Source organism: Corvus cornix, chromosome 28 (genome assembly GCF_000738735.6).
Source record: "Corvus cornix cornix isolate S_Up_H32 chromosome 28, ASM73873v5, whole genome shotgun sequence".
NCBI lineage: Eukaryota > Metazoa > Chordata > Aves > Passeriformes > Corvidae > Corvus > Corvus cornix.
Genome location: NC_046356.1, coordinates 2137165 through 2154280, shown reverse-complemented (window position 1 = coordinate 2154280; position 17116 = coordinate 2137165). Strand labels below are relative to the sequence as shown.

The 17116-nt window shown below is 48.6% G+C and overlaps 1 protein-coding gene and 1 long non-coding RNA gene across 6 annotated transcripts in view; one reads left to right on the top strand and one right to left on the bottom strand.

Annotated features, from left to right (window-relative positions):
- The window catches only part of RFX2 (regulatory factor X2), a 63254-nt gene that overhangs the window by 31852 nt on the left and 14286 nt on the right, over positions 1–17116 (bottom strand). The window lies entirely within an intron of this gene.
- Positions 10347–12939, top strand: LOC109146259. Its single transcript, XR_002048172.1, has 3 exons — positions 10347–10444; positions 11729–11841; positions 12805–12939. It is a non-coding gene; the product is annotated as an uncharacterized LOC109146259 (long non-coding RNA).

Below are 17116 nucleotides of genomic sequence, written 5' to 3'. Positions count from 1 at the left end.
AGGGCCACAGAAAGACTTTTTGGGGCTTCCAGGGATGTCTCTGCTGCAGATGAGAGCAGGAAGGATCATTATGGACCATTAATAAACACCAGCTCTTAGACCTGTGGGGTTGGAGGTCAGAATGATCTCTGTCTGTGGGAGATCACCTCAAAGAGTGTCTTGGGTGATGTGGAACTGCGGGAAGGTGGGAGGAGGACAAGTGGCTCCATGAAAAGGAGGAGAGAGGGAAAAAGGGCCAGGAGGTTTTTCTTTCTTCCAGCTGGGGCAGCCCCTGCTCTGCTCCAAAGGCCACCAGAGCTGATGGTCCAGTCATGGGAACTTGTGGTTGGATTTGGATCAGCTCCAGCTCATGAATCCTGGAATGGTTGGGGTTGGAAGGGACCTTAAATCCCATCCCATTGCACCCCTGCCATGGGCAGGGACACCTTCCACAGGGTGCTCCAAGCCCTGTCCAACCTGGCCTTGGACACTTCCCAGGGATCCAGGGGCAGTTCCCGTCTCAAACTCCCCAGCAGTCCCAGGGTAAGGAACACCCCTGGAGCTCCCTCAGCCTCGTGCAGCTCTTTGGCAGCTCTGCCACATCCCTGAAGCAAATGCCCATGGAAGGACTCCCTGCTCTCCTCCCATCCCACTTTTCACCTCCCACAGGGGAGGCACTTTTACAGTGTTCTTGATCGTCTTCTTAGCAGAAACTCACTGGCTCAAAAGCCAGCCCTCCTGCTTCCCAAAGATCTACGGTTTGCTTCTTCCTCTTAGATCTGGCCTAAGACAGACAGGTTTATCCCACCTGTAGCTCTCTCACAGAAGGGACTGACAGAAGCCATTAAAAGGCGTCTGGTGGTCTCTGACAGCCTGGCAGCCCCTGGTACTGGGGAGTTTGCAAACTGAGAAGTTAATTAATAATCAACAAAGCTGCTGGTGGGTCACAGAGAGGATCAGCAGCATCCCCAGTTGATGTTCTCAGTTCCAGGGATCCTTACCAGGTGAAAAAGAGGAAAAAAAGTCAGTTATTGTGGAGATATGAGCAGATGGCCCTGACCATGCAAAAGGAATAAAATCGTGGGGAGAATCCCAGAATGGTTTAGGTTGGAAGGGACCTTAAAGCTCATCTTGTTCCAATCCCCTGCCACGGGCAGGGACACCTCCCACTGTCCCAGGCTGCTCCAAGCCCCAATGTCCAGCCTGGCCTTGGGCACTGCCAGGGATCCAGGGGCAGCCCCAGCTGCTCTGGGCACCCTGTGCCAGGGCCTGCCCACCCTCCCAGGGAACAATTCCTTTCTAATTTCTAATTTCTAATCTAAGTCTGCCCTCCTTCACCTTAAAGCCATTCCCCTTGTCCTGTCACTGCATGGCCTTGTAAAAAGTCCCTCTCCAGCTCTTTCACAGGTACCTTTTGGACACTAAAAAGCTGCTACAAGGTCTCCTTACAGTGGATTTGTTCAGCACATTGGCATTTCAGGGAGAGACAAGTTTACAGCCCTGGTTGCTCAACGTGGCCGGTGATGTCACACGGGGCCACCAGGGCCCTGGAAGGCATCACAGACATCTGGATTCCAGGTTGCATCATCACTGAATGAATCAGGCAGATAACAAGGCTGCAGCCGCTGGAAACCTTCTGTTTACACACAGCTATCCCGGTATCCAAGCAAACAGCAGGGACAGGAAAGGAAATTCAAGAAAAAAACCCCTAATAACTTCTGGGGGTTACTTCTGGTTCTGCCGCCAGCTCGCTCTGTGACCTTGAACAGGATGCTTCCCTTTCCCCATGCTTCAATTTTCCCACTCCTAAAAAAGCCACAAATACTCCCCTAGGCAAGGTATTTTTCAAGCACTGGTCTCTGAGGGCTGTCAGAGGCTGAATGCCTTTCAGAAAGACAAGGAGTACCAGCACAAGCCTCGAGGGCTGATAAAAACTCGGCTTGTCACTGTTTCATTCATAAGGCACCGTTGCCTCCATGTAAATGGCCTTGCCTTTGTTAATCTCTCCTGCCTAAAGCAGCTCCAAAACGCTGGGAAAACAGAGATAAGAGGATAGGAGGAGAATATTTCAAAATATTCTCTACGTTCAAATTTGTAGGGGGGGTGGGTGGGGGGAAAGGAGGAGGCAGCAGGGGGAGATCACAGGGTGACTCCTTCAAGTGATGGAGCAGCATCCCCTGCACCCCAAAAGAGTTTGGGGAAGGAGGGGGCTGATGCCAGAGCTGGCCCTGAGTGCTCTCTCTGTGCTGCAGCCCACAGGCTCTGACATCCAGGAGATGGATTTTTCCACAGAATGGTCCTGAACCCTCAAACACAAACATTTTGGAGCTGAACGTGAAGCCCTCAAACGTAGAAGGAGTTCTGGTGATCAGAGGCAGAGCAGGGCTCAGGGAAATGTTTGGTTTATCTGTCTTTGGTGATCTGGTCCTCGCTCTGCAGCACATCTGGCAGCAGCAGCATCCATCCCAGGCAGCTCCAAACTCCAAATTAAGGGGATTTTAGTCCCTGCCTTCCTCAGGCCCTGGGTCGCTTCTGCTGTAACTGTGGCCACACTGGTTTTTGTTTTTATTCTAGGAGAAAAAATCATCACTGGACACGGATATAACTCCCTCTCCACCTTATTTTTGTTTTTTAAGAGCAGGTCACATAAATCAGAGGTGGGATTGGCATGGCCTTGGTTCTCATGGGGTATTCAGGTCTTGTGTTTACATATCTTTATTTCTTGAAGGTGGAAATGTAAAACCTACGAGCTACCCTGCAGCAGCAGCCAAGCCAGATAATCATGGAATATGGAACGGTTTGGGTTGGGAGGAACCTTAAATCCCATCCCATTCCACCCTGTTCCATGGGCAGGGACACCTCCCACTGTCCCAGGCTGCTCCCAGCCCCAATGTCCAGCCTGGCCTTGGGCACTGCCAGGGATCCAGGGGCAGCCCCAGCTGCTCTGGGCACCCTGTGCCAGGGCCTCCCCACCCTCACAGGGAGGAATTTCCTCTCTACAGAATCATACATTTCTATTAGTGCTGCTTTCAAAACATTAAAATTGTTGCTGTTCCAGTGAATCACTTGCTCATTTGAAGACAAAACAAATCATGAACTATTTTATTTAATTTGCTTTTCAAAGCTTACTTGGTTGGTCATCCTTTGATCTTATTTAAACTTTTCAAATTCCTTTATTACATCCTTTTATTTCTGTCAGGACATTTGAAATAGAATATAATACTGGGATACGAATGAGGAAAAGGAAAATATCCTCAGTGAGTTTTTTGTTAGTTTTAAGAACAATCAGTTATTCGACTTCTGGGACAAAGTTTTTTACAGCTACTTATATTTAAGCTTCCCAGTAAACCTTGGTGGGTGTTATTACCTCCATGGGTAAGAAATCCACTGCCCCTGTCCTTGCCATTCATAAATGGGCTTAACAACTTCATCTCAAAGGGGATTTTAAATATGGGGCATAAAAATCCGACAGAAAAATGACTGCCTTGAAGTACAGGAAACATTAAATCAGATTTTTGATGCCTGAAGGATGTATTTATAGAATCATTTCAGTTGGAAAAGACCTTTAAGATCATCGAGTCCAACCACCACCACTGCCAAGTCCACCACTAAACTTCATGGCTTTTATTCCAAATTAAGACCTAAAGGCGGGGAAAAGTTTATTTTTCCAGGTGAAGCTGCTCCAATGATGCTGGGCTTTTTATTTCTGGTGTTCTTCACATGCCAACAGCCTTGGCTCTCCAGGTAAACTCAGGCTTCCTGAATTTGTAATCAGCACCTGCACAGGTTGTCAGACACTTCCCGTCGTGAGAATTGAGAATAAATCTGCAGCTAAAATCTCTACAGACATGGGAGAGAGACCAGCTCGGTGACAGCAAGATTTGTATTTATTGGACTTGATTTTAGAGGTCTTTTCCAACCTTAAAAATTCCATGGTACAGCTAAAAGAGTTGCAGGAAACCTGGAGCTGGATGGGATTGCCAATGGTATTTTATCCAGGAGAATTCACCTTAAATTAATACAGCAGATAACCTTTGTTCATCGTTAATATTATCAGGAATTAATGAGATTTAGTGCAGCCAACAGCCTCAGCTGGCACAGTTTGTGCTCCACGTTTTCCTTCTGTCGAACGGATCTCAGGCTGACCAGGGGGTGAATTACCCAGGGAATCTCATCCAATCCCATTTCCATATGCAAGTCCATGATGCAGCTATGAATTTTTAATAGAAATCTCCGGATATCTGTTATTTTACTGAAAATAATGGGAAGGCTGCAGTTTCACTAAAAAAAAATTGAACTATTTCTCATTCGCAACAGTGACCTGCAAGGATCAAAATTTGAAATCCAGGTTTTTCCTTGGTTTTTGGTTGATTCTGTGCAATTTTTGCCTGCTTTGAAGGGAAGGCTTACATTTAAAAATAGTTGTTTGGTTTATTGGAACTTTTTTTCAGGTTTAGTCGGCTTGGAGCTTAGATAAATGGGAAAACCAGAGGAGCAATAACGGAATGCAGGAGAAATAAAAATGCTATTTAACCATCATGTTCTAGATGGGCTCTAAATGGCATTTTCTCCCCTGACTGCAGAAAAAGGAACCAGAGAATTTACATTTAATGGTTTCACTACTGAGAATTCTCAACACTCTCAAAACAGGCTGAAAATAATAAAAGCAATGCAAGGAATGGCTGATTCTGATTATTTTCTAGCAGCTGCAAGTATCCATCTACTTCATCCACCACACTCTAGGTCACAGTTATTTTACTAAAGAAAACTTTCTTAAATATTTTCCATTTCATTCAACATTTCTGGCTCAGTCTTGATGTAATAACTTGCCCTGAAAAGGCATTGGTTGTGTTTGAAGCAGGGCACAGAAAGGAAGTGTTTCATTCTTTGGAAGAAGGAACTGGTTTATTTGATGTGAATGAAAATGGATTGAGTGACTTCTCCCTCCTTTGAGGCAAATATTTGTGTTAAACCCAGCCTGGCTCCTGCCTCACACACATCCTTCATCCCCACTGCTTGTGTCTCCAAAGCATGAGACCTCCAAGGAGTAACAGACGTTCCCCTGAAATTCCAATCAGGAAAATACCAATTTAATGTTTTCCATCGCCCAAAAAAGCTCCCAAGGTGGAGGAGCACAGGAGCAGGACACAGCTCCCAACCAAGACCTTGGGGTGCCCCCATCTGTGCATCCTCTTTGGAAAAACATGATTCCAGCTCCCTCAGCTGGGAAATCAAAAGAAACTCTTCGCTTTTGATGGTTGAGCCAAGGAGAGCCTGCTGTGCCCAGCATTCCCCTTTAGGAGTGATCTTTTCCTCAGACCACACAGGGGTGCTGAGAGAACAAAGCTCCCACCTCGGCTGTGAGCAGTGGGTGCAGCTCAAAGCCCTTGGGAGCCTGGGTGTTCAGCACCTGAACTCAATCCCTGTCCACGGTGTTGTACAGCTGCCAATCGTGATATTCCCTTGGCTCGGGAGAGCGACTGGGGACAGCAGTGCCTGGGATCTGAACTGCTCTGAAAGCCCTGGAAGATGAGCTGCTACTCTGGATCTTGGAGGGAGCCAGGAAATCTCACAGAATCCTGGAATGGTTTGGGTGGGAAGGGACCTTAAAGCTCACCCCAATCCCACCCCCTGCCATGGGCAGGGACACCTCCCACTGTCCCAGGCTGCTCCCAGCCCCAATGTCCAGCCTGGCCTTGGGCACTGCCAGGGATCCAGGGGCAGCCCCAGCTGCTCTGGGCACCCTGTGCCAGGGCCTGCCCACCCTCCCAGGGAACAATTCCTTCCCAAGATCCCATCCAGCCCTGCCCTCTGGCACTGGGACACTATTCCCCTTGCCCTGTCACTCCAGTCCCTGACAAAGAGCCCCTCTCCAGTTTCCTTGCCAGCCCCTTCAGACCCTGGAAGGACAGGGGAGCAGGTTAAGACCAGACAGAGCCTTGGCTCATCAAAACCAGAACCCCCATCCCACGCCAAGGTGACACCGAGCCATCCCACAGAGCCTGGGACAGGGCAGGACGGTGCCTGGCATCCCCACAGCGCAGCAACCCCCAGGTACTGTCCCATGCCAAGGATGGAGCACCATCCACCCCTCACAGCCCATGGGGAGAGGCTTGGGCCACCTCTGACAGACAGGACATGTCCTTGTCTCCTCACAGCTGAACTCCAGGCTGGTGGGAGTGGCACCTGAACCAGCTCACCCACAGTGTCCTGAACCACGTGTGGTCAGCTTCACCCTTTCCACGAGTGCTGTAAGTGGAGGGGGTGGAAGTGGGAAGCAAACATACCAAGGAACTTGAAGCGAAGCTTTCTGCAGACTCCTCATTACACCGCTTCAAAATGTTATAGACAAGAGAAGGCACCAGACCCTGCCACTGATTAGGTTAAATTAATTTAAAACAGAAGCAAACACTGCTTGTCTATGAGCTCCAGTTACCTGGAAACACAGATAAACCCAAAACACACTTTTCAAGGGCAGCAGGAACTATAGCTGGGCTTGGGGTTTTTTTTTCAGAAACCTGGTCCTCATGGAAAAATACAAATTTGGAAATGGCTTTTATTAGCAAGTTAATAATATACTGAAATACAAATATACACTCCTTCTTTAATTAGATTTCACAGAATTAAGTCAAGTAATATCTATATACACACATAGCTGTTGTGTAACGGCTGCTCACTAATCTCTGCTGTTTCTTTAAAAGTAACTTTGAGGACAGAAAAGAGCCAGGAATGGATCTGTGCTGGCCCTGTAATTTGGAGTTTCCTTAAGAGCCAGACGAGATTGAAGAGCAGAAGCCACAATAGTTTAGGGGTTCCTTGCAAAGTCTAAACCCCACGTGCAGGAATCTCAGATGTGAACAGGGGCAAAGTATTGTTGGGAACATCCTTCCCATACAAAAACCCGTCCTGTTTTCTTTTGGGTTAATAACAGGAACATTCTCCAAGCATCAAAAGCCAGGATTGGATTCCTTCAGGTCTGGGAGTGTCCCTGTTCCTGCCCTGCTGCTCTTCACCCTCAGGACCCAACAGAGAATCATGGAACACAGAATATCCTGAGCTGGAAGGGACCCTCAGGGATCATCAGTGCAGCCCCTGGCCCTGCCCAGACACCCCAACAACCCCAGCCTGGGCATCCCTGAGAGCGCTGTCCAAACGCTCCTGCAGCTCTGGCAGCCTCGGGGCCGGGCCCATTCCCTGGGGAGCCTGGGCAGTGCCCAGCAGCCTCGGGGGGAAGAACCTTTCCCTGAGCTCCATGCCCAGCCCTGACCCAGCTCCAGCCGTTCCCTGGGGTTCTCACAGACTCACCCGCAACACTCCCAGCTGTTTATTGCTAAGAAAAGTCCAAGAGATTACAGATTTTCACAACCCTATCAACAAGTGGAACTCCTTATTTCTTCCCTATGAACTACCTAAACGTTGACTTCGGAAAAGTTTTGCTACCATGATGGCAAATGTTAGCCAAGAAACAACGTCAGGGTATCTGCTGAGCAGTGAGGAAGCTGTCACATTTGGAATGAGGAATTAAAAGTCACACTCCAGTTCTCTCCCTGTCTGGGCTGTAACACACACACTGATGCTGCCAGGGGGAAACAAGCACAAACTCTGGGCTGGAATTTATTGTTTCCCCATATTTTTAATATGTGCATTGTAAGGGTTTCACAGGGCTGTGATGCAACAGAGGAAATAGAATCCCAGAATGGTTTGGATTGGAAGGATCTTAAAGCCCATCCAGTGCCACCCCCTGCCATGGGCAGGGACACCTTCCACTGTCCCAGGGCGCTCCAAGCCCCAATGTCCAACCTGGCCTTGGGCACTGCCAGGGATCCAGGGGCAGCCACAGCTGCTCTGGGAATTCCATTCCAGGGCCTCCCCACCCTCCCAGGGTGGATTTCCTTCCCAATATCCCATCCAGCCCTGCCCTCTGGCACTGGGAAGCCATTCCCTGTGTCCTGTCCCTCCAGACCCTTGTGAGAAAACAGTCTCTAGGAAAAATCTGGCACAAAAGCATTTCAAAGGTTCCTTTCCAGGACACATTTAAAAGTTTCCATCATCAGCCAAACCAGAGTCTCTGGTTCCTTGTCCCCTGCAGTCCGTGGCTCAGCTAGTGCCCACTCCCAGGACAATCCCAGCTACCTGGGCACAGCTAATCCTCCTCTGGCTGAATTGGGCTCCTTTTGGAACAAGGAACTGCAAACCTTGGTGCTGCTTTTTATAGCTTGTCCTATGGCTTTTATAGCTTGTCTGACATCAGAGAACTATGGAATATGTCACTTACTTGAAATCAATTCCAAGAGATCAGCTTAATTCACACCTGTAGTTCAGCAGCCCTCATTTTTAACTTGCTTACACTAAACAACCCCTTCAGTGGCCTTAACACCAAGCAGCCTTTTGAGGATTTCAGTGTGCAGCAGGAGAATTGCTGCAGTATTCCATGAGGATTGGCTTCAGTATTCCATGAGGATTGGCTTCAGTATTCCGTGGGGATTGGCTGCTGTATTCTGTGGAGTTTGGCTGCAGAATTCCATGGAGAATTGCTGCAGAATTCCATGGAGTTTGGGTGCAGTATTCCATGGAGTTTGGCTGCAGTATTCCATGGAGATTGGCTGCAGTATTCCATGGAGATGTGGGGCGGCAGCAGCAGCTGTTTGCAGCCAGCACAGCAGAACCGCTGCCAGCACAGCCCAGGGTGTTGCTATTTATTTACACAGCAGCACTCAGGAGCGCTGTGGTGCCTCACAAAGGGAAGCAGAAGCAACAAACACGAACTGGGGCTGTTTGGAGGGGAGATGACTTTGTCTCAGATTTTACAGCATCAGTGGAGTCAGGGCTCCGAACCTCCAGAAGATCCCACTGTGGGATGAACCATGGGATGAACTGGGGGTTTGTACTTTGGGAGGCAGAAGAGGAAGAGGAAAAGGAGGAAAAAGAGAAGGAAGAGGAGGAGGTTCCAGGTTGTCTCAGCTCAGCACAACACAGGGAGCATTGCTCTGACCAGCAACTGGTGCTACTGGGGAGGAACCACCACAAAAGTCTGAGCTCTGCTCCTGCACTCCACAGAAAATGGAGTCAGGGAGAAGAGACCTGGAGAAGGACTTTAGAAAAGGGCCTGGAGGGACAGGACACAGGGAATGGCTTCAAACTGCCAGAGGGCAGGGTTAGATGGGATATTGGGCAGAATTCTTCCCTGTGAGGTGGGGAGGGGCTGGGATGGAATTCCCAGAGCAGCTGTGGCTGCCCCTGGATCTCTGGAAGTGTCCAAGCACAGGGCTTGGAGTGCCCTGGGATAGTGGGAGGTGTCCCTGCCCATGGCAGGGGGTGGCGCTGGATGGGCTTTAAAGACCTTTCCAGCCCAAACCATTCCATGATTCTGAGATCTCCAGCCACTCCTCAGTCACACAGGGGGGCCCAAAATCAAACTCAGAGCAGTTCTTCAGCCATTCCATCGCTGTGTCCAGTGCACATCTCAGCAAGTACAGGGACATCAGCAGTTGCTTCCCCACCACTGCACTGCTCCAGTGAGCAGGGAGAAGGAGCTGGGATTTTTCTGTGGGAATTTAAGGTTCATAAAGCTGCTGGGGACTGGCACTGCAGATTCCAGGACTGAACAAGACCCCAGATAGAAGGTAGAAACTATCCAGAGACAGGCAATTCTCCCTGGAGAGGCAAACAGAAAGCTGCTGTCCTAGAAATGAGGTTTGGGAATATGGATTTGAATATTCTGTGCTCGGAGAACGGCACTGGTGGATTTCTTGGTGAGGACAGCAGTAAGACAAACTGTATCCTACAGGAATGGGAGGAGATAAAGGCTTCCAACAGCTCCCACTGTCCCAAAGAAAGAGAATTGACTGCTACAGAACTGGAATTAACCAAGTGAGATCGTTTATCCGGGCAATAAATTCCTGTGGGCAGCGTCTCTGGCCTGGAGAACGAGTGGGTGGCTCTGTGACGGGCAGCTCGCCCCAGTGACCTTTCTGTCTGTGGTCTGGCTGGACAGGGCTTCCAACGACACCCAAAACCCACCTCATTTCACCATCCCCACCACGGGGACGGGTCAGTCCAGAGCCTCCTGACGGATCAGGACGAGCGGGGAAGATTCAAAACCCTTTTGAACCATAAATGGGGGGGGGAAGCGTCTTCGCTGCTAATTCCGAGACCCCTCCGAGCGCTTTTGGAGGGGAGGCTCCCAAATCCCTCCGGCGGGCGAGGAAGCCGCGGATGGCGGGGAGGACGTGGGGGGAGGCTGTGGGGCCGCGATGTTTGGGGAGCAACAGCGGTTGCCAGGGGTGACGCGGTCCCCTCCCGGTCCCCTCCCGGTCCCCTCCCGTGGCCCAGCGCGTTGCCGGGCGACGCCGGGAGCGTTTCCCAAACCAAACATCCCCATCCCGCTCCCGCCTCACTAAATATGTCAGCGGGTATTTTCAGGAGCCCGGGGAAGGCAGGACGGACAAATAACGCCTTTGCCATGGTAACTGCGAAGGAGGGGTGGGGGGAAGGGCCCGCGGGCGCCGCGGCGGCTTTGTTTTGGTTTGGTTTGATTTTATTTAATTGTTATTTCAGAATAAACGGATTAGCGGGCTGGGGAAGCGCTCTTCAAAGCAGATGCTCAGGAGAGAAATCTTTTTGTTTGGTTGGGGTTTTTTTTAAAAAAATAATATGAAGGAGTTAAGCTTTTTGGAGGTGGGAGTAAACGACTCCCGGTGTTTGCGCAGCCCATGGCCAGAGGCACCCCCAAACACACACCTCAGCAAGTTCTCTTCCAACTTATTTCTTTTCTTTTCCCCACCTATTTGTAGATCCCTCGAAGTTTTCCAGCAGAATTTAGATCCCCTTCGAGCAGGGTTTAGCTCACTTAAACCAGGTTTGCTTTTCTTGGTGGTGTCTGTGAGCCCAGGGAAAGGCAGCCTGGCTGGGAGATGAGCTTTTGGGAGAGAGCGTGTGTGTGGTTTTGGAGTGTCCTCGGGTTTGATGAAGAGGAGAAATTAATCAAAGGATGTTTTCTTCCAGTGCCATGAACATGGAAAGCTAATTTAAATTCTCCGCATCGATTTTTTTACATTAGAATTTGAGGCAATTAATCACAAGCAAAAATGTAGAGACACTTGGAGGATTTTAAGGGACAGCTTGCTCTGGGGAAATAAAGAATAGAGAAAAGCTTTTGTTGGGCTGGTGGAAACATCATTGTCCTGGGTGCCGTGGTCTGATCGAACACATAAAAGTTCTGCTGTGCTTGCTGATCATCACTGAGGCCACAGACTGCTGTCACAGGTTCCCAGATTCAAGAGGAGCAGATCTGGGGCAGAATTTGTCTCTCCAACTTTGCAGTCAGAGCTTAGGCTGTGGCATCACTTCAGTTCACCTTGGCAGCGATCAATAAAAGCTCATCACTGGTGGTTTCCAGGTGTGGCTGCTGTCAGTGCTTCCTTGGGTGTTTCTCCAGGTGTTTTTCTGCTGATCATAGAATCACTAAGTTGGGAAAAGGCCTCCAGGATAAAGCCCAGCCTTTGAAGGAACACACAGTCCCCCAGGGCACTGCACAAGCTTGGACTGAGGCAGTCATTTCTCTGAGGCACATAAAAAGCTGGAATCACTCATCCACTGGATGAAAAATAAAAATCACAATCCTGGGCACGTTTTAAATAAAGTCTCCCAAAATTTTGGTTCTTTGTTTAAAGATTTTTTTCCCCCTCAACTATTGCTGACCCAACCCCCAAACTACTCCTTGGTCTTACAGCATTTATCTCCCTCTCAGGGGAACTGCCCCACATGAGAAGAGTAAACCCAGAAGTATTTTGAAGGAGGCAAATAATCTCTGGAGATGTTCAGAGCAGCATTTGACAGAGAGCAGCTCCTTATGGAAGACAGGTGAGAGCCTTTGGCAACTTAAAGATGACAACTGGAAATTAAAAAGTCATAATTTGAAGAATTTCCCTGGCAAAGGGACAACACAGACAGCACCTCCAGCTCTCTGAGGTGATCCGAGAGCATTTACACTCATTAATGAAAAAGTCAATCAAACCAAGCTCATTCAACCCTTGCCCACTGCTTTAAGGCCAGCCTCAGCACTGAAGCCTCCAAACTGTGTGAAAATGGTTAAAAGGTGCTTTAGCACTGCGACATTTGGCCAAGTAAAGCACCTCAAAAGAGAATTCTGGTCACAACAGCAGAAGCAGCAAAGGTGGATGTGACCAACCTCCTGCCAGCTCTGGTCTCACTCAAAGCCCAGCCTGTAAAACCAGCCCAAACTCCCTGTCTGACCCTCTTGCTCCTTCCACCAGAATTCCTACAGGGATATCTTTGCTGGCACTGACCCAAGAGCCATCAGCTCCTCTCAGAGTGTAAAAGAGCCCAGCTGCCCTCAAAGACCCGCTATATTTATTCCAAATTAAGTCCAAGATGCTTCTCACTTCATTCTTTTCTCCTAAGTGCCCTTTTCCCTGCTTTAATATGCTAAAAATTACTGCTGGGATGAGGAAAACGCATTAAAATTGAGAGTTCACACCTCTCAAGTGTGGATGGCAGCGGAGGTTTTAGGATTCCAGTTGCTGGAGTCCTGTAACTCCCACAAGTGCCTGACAGGGAAAAGGGTTTCCAGCTTTCCAACTTTTACTGGGAAAAAAGTCAAGAGAAGAACACGATTTCAGAAAATCACTATTTAAACTGTCAGCCTTCCTTATTTTTATCTCCTAGTGGGTTCTAACCCAACCTTATACTTTGGGGAATTTCTGGTCTCGTGGGGGAAGGAGTTTATTTGCACTCACAGAGCAGCTCAAACCCCCTTCCTTTTTTTTTTTTTCCCCAAAGTTTCTTTCTACTTTTGCTTTTCAGAGATGAAATGAACTTCTTGCAGGAAGGAGAGCAAGGCAAGGAGTGTTAAGTGTGACTGCAGGAGCTATTTCCAGTCTCTACAGCATTTACTGAGCAGTATATTGAAGAGGCCATGAAATGCTAATGATCTCCAGACTGCCAGAGATACAGTCCTAAATAGAAGGAAAAAATCTCTTTGAGATTTTTTTTTTTTTTTTGCCTATTCCATCTCCAAAAAAACCACACAAAACTTTTAACACCTCCCTTTGGCTAAAACTCTCCAAGTTACACTTGAAAAAAAAAAAAAAAAAAAAAAACGAAAAGGAAAAACAGATGGGGGTGGGGGAGTGGATAGAGATGATCCACAGAGCTAAAATATCCATTAGTGGTAAATTCCACCATCTCCTCCCCTCCCAAAAAAAAAAAAAACTGGGCTGCATGGGTCAGATTCCACCCGCAGACCAAGGAACCAGCTCCAAACACATTCACTCAGCCCTTTTTATTCTCTTGCTTGTCTAAGTGGCTGCTAGGCAACCCCAGCAGCATCGCTGCTCATATGCATTAAGTATTAACTATTATTTCATTCCTTTCCCCCTTTCCACAAAAAGGCAGCAGCCTCAATTCCTGGCAGATAATTCTTTTCCCAAAAGGGAATGCTGGCTGGGAATGGAGCTGTGTAAGGGGTGAATATCCCCAGTTTAGTTCCAGGATGGGATGCATCCACCACCCTGCATTACCCACCTGGTGCTCTCCTTAGGGGATGAAAAACTCATTTTTGGTACACCAGGAGATGCAGCTGCTCCGAGCTGAGCTCTGGAGGGAATTGCAGCGCTGCCCACACAGGGAGCCAAAACTCCTGGTGTCAGTTTGGTGAAGCAGCAAACACCCCCACTGCTCCAGCCCTTGTGTCCCTCTGGAGGTGGGGATTCTCCTGTGGGAATAAGCCCTGGTTTTGCCAGAGCTGGACAGCAGGAACGATGCTGCTGCCCTGCCCAAGGCAGGATTTGAGATACAATTCAAGGATTTCTGCTCCCTTCTCTCTGAGAGTCCATTCTAGGAGCAGCATCCTCATCCCTGCCAGAGGCAACTCTTCCAGCCATTCCAGGGGCTGTTTCGCCTGAAGAAATAAACATCAAAATTGGGATGGGACAGAAGAAAGCAGAAGCTGGTGGTGTTTAGAAATGGCTGGGATATTTCAGCTCAGCAAAGAAATTCAGTGACGTACCAAGCTCCCCTCAGCCTCATCCCAAACTTTGGTGATGCTCCTGTACCCAGAGCCATTACCAGGACAATCCTTTACAACAGAGGAGGAAGGTGCTGCTCAGTACAACAAAACCTCAGGAAAATGAATTTTTCACCTGCAGGAAGACTCCAAGAAGCGGCAGAGGGGAGGCTGCTGACAGGCAGAGCCCTGCACGATTCCAGCCCAGTGACATTTCTGAGTAATTACAAACCCTTACGATCCATTATAATGTTAATTTACAGGCCAGTTGTTGTGGAGAAGTGTGATTAGACAGTTGTGTAGCTACGATTCGGAATGGAAGGAATGCTAAGAATGCCTCCACTTCGAACTGAACTGAGCAGCAGCGGGAAGAGCAGGAGCTGGAGCAGAGAGGAGCATCCCACAGGCACCTCCAGAGCCTGGACAGGAGCACAGGCACAGGGCAGGTCCTGCTAGCAGAAGGTTCAGATATCAGACCTGCAGGAGGCTCCAGAAGAACTGCCAAGCAATGGAAATGTTCACAGAATCCCAGGATGGTTTGGGGTGGAAAGGACCTTAAAGCCCATCCAGTGCCACCCCTGCCATGGCAGGGACACCTCCCACTGTCCCAGGCTGCTCCAAGCCCCAATGTCCAGCCTGGCCTTGGGCCACTGCCAGGGATCCAGGGGCAGCCCCAGCTGCTCTGGGCACCCTGTGCCAGGGCCTCACTGCCCTGACAGGGAGGAATTCCTTCCCAGTATCTTTTGTGTGATATCTTCACACTCCATGTATGTGAGGGACAGGGTCCCACCTGGGTCCCACCTCGCACCTTCCAAACAAAGAAATGAGTATTGGCCTCAGCTGGGAGCATCCTATTGATTTATGTCACCAGCCCAATTCAGGAGTCCAGGCCAAGTGTTTTCTTCAATGCAGGCCAACCAGAAAATGTTTGGTTTTCAAATTATGAGACATTTCCTGATATTGGTTAGGGCTCCACTCCTAACCAGTATCAGTTGAGGATAACAAAATCTTTCAAAAAGGTTTTAAAGGATGGCAAAACCTTTTTAAAAGGTTAAAAACCTGAAACAAATCTCTTTATACACAATGCCTGCCCATTTCACAAGGAAGAGAAGCAAAAATTGTCATTTTAATTTTTTTTTTAACACTAATGTCACAGCACATTTGGAACCAGAATCAGGCATAATTTCATTTCCGCAACCTACCCATTAAAAGGGCTGCCAGATTTGATATAAATTTTCCTCTACAAAACAAATTGATTAAATGCAGACTGAACTGGAGTCCCTAAAGCTTTGTAACAGCAAACTTCAGGCAGCAGTTTTGTAATTTGCAGGTGGAAATACATCAGAACATTCATTTTCAGCCTCATACAAGCACCTCGTTACTCTGCAAAGTAATATTTTTAAGCTATGAATAGTATCTAAATTATTCAGGGATGGAAAAAACAAATCCATCTCCTCTGGAAAGGAAAGCCACCAGCTGCTGAGAGCAGAGCAACTCTTCTCCTAAGGCCAAATAATCAGCAATGCAAATACCAGTGGAGAAGTGCAGCACCACGAGCAAAGAGAAAGGTTTTCTAGGAATACTCTTGTGGGGAAAAAGGGGTTTGTAACAGAGCATCATTTAGGCTGGAAAAGACCTCCCAGACCATCGAGTCCGAGACTGATCCCCACCTTGTCCCCAGCCCAGAGCACTGAGTGCCATGTCCAGGTGTGGACATCTCCAGGGCTGGGGACTCCAAACCTCCCTGGGCAGCCCCTTCCAATGTTTAATCACCCTTCCAGGGAAGGAATTCCTCCTGATGTCCAGGCTGAAAGGGTTCAGCAGCTCCTAAAGGAGCAGAAAAGGCAGAGGGAGAAGGAATCTCCTCAGCATCGTCAGAGGTTCTGACACAGCCAGGCTGGGACACCTGGAACTGCTTTTTTTCCACAGATATTTCAAGTACCAGTCTCCTGCCTCACTTGTTTGCTCAGGGAGAGTTTAAACGGGGACAGAGGGGTCTCTCCTGTGCCACTCCATCCCCCAAAGCCGTGCCCTTGAGTTCATCTCACTGCCACGGCCTGCACGGGCTCAGGCCCTGTCAGTAAAAGTTGCCCAGATTTAATTCTCTGAGCACATGAAGGAGATGGCAGCACTGGGGGAGGAACCAGGGCTCTTCTGCCAGTTTCACAGAACTCTCTTGGCCACCCAGATGTTTGCAAATTCCCACAAGGAGCCTAATTGCCAGTGCAAGGATTAACTCAATTCGTTTTTGTTACAAGGCCAGCCTCCCTCCCAGCCACACCACAGCTGACTTCAAAGACTTTTGTACCAAAGCTCAAGAAGCAGGAGCAGATCTTTTCTTTCTGGAACACCAAAGGAGGCAGGAGGATGTTGTCCATGCTGGAGCTCCTGGATATCTGTGTCTCCAGGAGCAGCAGCTGAATATTGCTGGGTTTAAGCACCTCCCAGACTTGCCTGAGGCGTCGACCCGTTCTGGATTTTGCAAAATCACAGTGCAAGGAACACCGAACCAGCAGCAGCAGCTTTCCCCCCTTACTCTGCTGCAAAGAATATTGAAGATCTGTCATCACATGAAGCAGAGGGAGAGCAGTGTGAGGCACTGAGAGCCAAGACCCTGTTCTGTGTGGGCTGGGAAACTTTCAAAGGATTTTTTTCCATAGGAGAGATTGCAGGGAAGGCTTGATCAACTCACCTCAAGCTGATTCTCCTGCCTGAGCTGCACAGTTTCAAAAGGATCAGAGGAATCAGGCAGCATTCAGTCCTTCCACTGTGCTAGGGATTCACTCTGTTTTCCTTTTAAAATGATGAGTTGTTTGATTATCAACCCATTACTGCTCTCTTAACTTTCCTCTGTGACTGAAGTGCACAAACCTGTATTTTAAAAGATACAACCTAACACTAATCTCACATTCCATAGGGTAAATCCCCTCTGGAGCATTCTTCCCAAACAGACAAAGAAGGAAAAAAGTCCTGTAGGAAGGGGAGAGAGGACAGGTTGCAGAGCATGAAACTCGACTTTATTCTGTTATTGAGGTATTGGGATTGGGGTTTCTACAACATCCACACTCAACCCTTCCCTCCTCCCTGACTCACAGGTCTCTGATGGGCCAT